The sequence below is a fragment of the Schistocerca cancellata genome, chromosome 1 (assembly GCF_023864275.1).
Source record: "Schistocerca cancellata isolate TAMUIC-IGC-003103 chromosome 1, iqSchCanc2.1, whole genome shotgun sequence".
NCBI lineage: Eukaryota > Metazoa > Arthropoda > Insecta > Orthoptera > Acrididae > Schistocerca > Schistocerca cancellata.
Window position 1 is genome coordinate 933,668,882 of NC_064626.1, and position 2,192 is coordinate 933,671,073.

Below are 2,192 nucleotides of genomic sequence, written 5' to 3' on the forward strand. Positions count from 1 at the left end.
AGTCCGTCAACTGCACATACGGTTCACGTCCACGCTGTCGCGGCATGCTACCAGTGTTAAAGACTGCGATGGAGCTCCGTATGCCACGGCAAACTGGCTGACACTGACGGCGGCGGTGCACAAATGCTGCGCAGCTAGCGCCATTCGACGGCCAACACCGCGGTTCCTGGTGTGTCCGCTGTGCCGTGCGTGTGATCATTGCTTGTACAGCCCTCTCGCAGTGTCCGGAGCAAGTATGGTGGGTCTGACACACCGGTGTCAATGTGTGCTTTTTTCCATTTCCAGGAGTGTATATAATAATCTTTTGATTTCTCTAAGCACTCTTTAATCCTGATATCACATTTTCTCTTTTCGTTTTCTTATAACACAAGTATAAAGAATGCCAAAGCCAGCGCATCGTCGTCTGAGATCAATATTTTCTAAGAAACCAATTGATGCTTGTACAAGTTTGCTTGAGTCGTGTGGAGATGCGAGGAATTTGTGCATGCTCGCACACATACGCTCGTGCAAGTGTACTTGTCAAGTGTGCAGTTACGTGCGTGGCTGCCCCAAGACGCGTGTGTGCGGGACCTCAACCCTGACGCGGCGCCTCCCAGTGGTTTGTAATGGCTCAGATACCTGTAGATATGCAGAACAGGCGTGAATAAGGCTTTGCCAAATCATCTGTGCAACAATTGAGCTAAAGATAAAATTGTCAGCAGTCTGCATGGCAGAAGAGAATGGATGAAACAACTCAAACCTACTTCACGTCTGACTTAACACCAAGCGGCAAGGTAGTCAGCATCTGATCACCAGAGGTGCGCCAGGAATTCATCTTCTGGAACTTGCACTCCAGTCCGAAAAAAACTGGCCATAGGTCCAAAAGTTGTGATAATCAGGTACCATAAGGCACGACATTAAACAAATTTTTCCCCACGTGGTAACCAGTCCACTCCTGTCAAGAACAGTACAATCAGACTATTGGATTAGTGCCAAGAAAGTTATTGGAACTAGAGGAACAGCACTTTTAGGAGTCTCTTTTTCAGCCAAGGGAGACATAGGCTACTCATCTCTATTAACAAAGTCAGCTGTAAAGTTACAGCTGACTGAATCCATTGACAATGGCGGGTCACGCAGGTCCGCGCAGTGTGGTGGCACAGAGGGGGACTGCGGCGTAGCCGGTTGCTAACAACATCTGCGATAGGTGCGTAGAAAAAAATGGCTCTGAGCCCAATGGGACTCAACATCTTAGGTCATAAGCCCCCTAGAACTTAGAACTACTCAAACCCAACCAACCCAAGGACATCACACACACCCATGCCCGAGGCAGGATTCGAATCTGCGACCGTAGCAGTCCCACGGTTCCGGATTGCAGCGCCAGAACAGCACGGCCACCGCGGCCGGCAGGTGCGTAGAGATGTAGAAGCCAAACAGTTCGCAAGCTTGTGTTTAAGAGGTAGCGGGCAGCGGAAAAGTTACTTGGTGGACTTTTATTCAGTTTGCAGTGGAAAATGTTACTCGGTGGACTGATTCAGTTTACAGCGGAAACAATTACTCGGTGGACTTTTATTCAGTTTTCTGCGATTTGACAGAGTTAAGCTCCCACTACCACGTGACTACGACTGTCAGACAGTCGGATCGAAAGCAATGAGACATGCAGTGTCGTCTGTCACAGCAAGTTGCGATCCTTCCTCCCGAGCATCTACGTACAGGGAAGTACGAATGCTTTCTCCAATGACGAAACTAAAGTTTACAGATAATTATGTTCGTAGAACACCAAAAAATTGCTGTCTCGTGGGGTGCTTAACTAGTTCCAACACGGACACAGTCTATCACAAATTACATGGTATATTCTGAATGGAGTAATTTTAATACCACAAAAATATTGTGTAATACTGGAAAAATTTTCGTCTTTTGAGATTGTGACAGACGTTTAATTTATACCAGACACATTTCGCTTTTTTTAAAGCATCTCGATTAAAACAAAGTTGATAAAGTACACAAAGTCAGTTGTGGACTAAAAAAAGCATGAAGACTAAAATTTATTGAGTGTTAGTGAAGTGCAATGCGCCAAAAAGCAAACTTATTTGAGTGTCTCTGTCACACAAAAACAGCAGTTATTTGCTAAAATATACATCTGTCGAGACAAACGCTGAATATCATCTTACAACAGCAGCAATGCACAAAACTACGACATGTAATCAAGTGGCAGT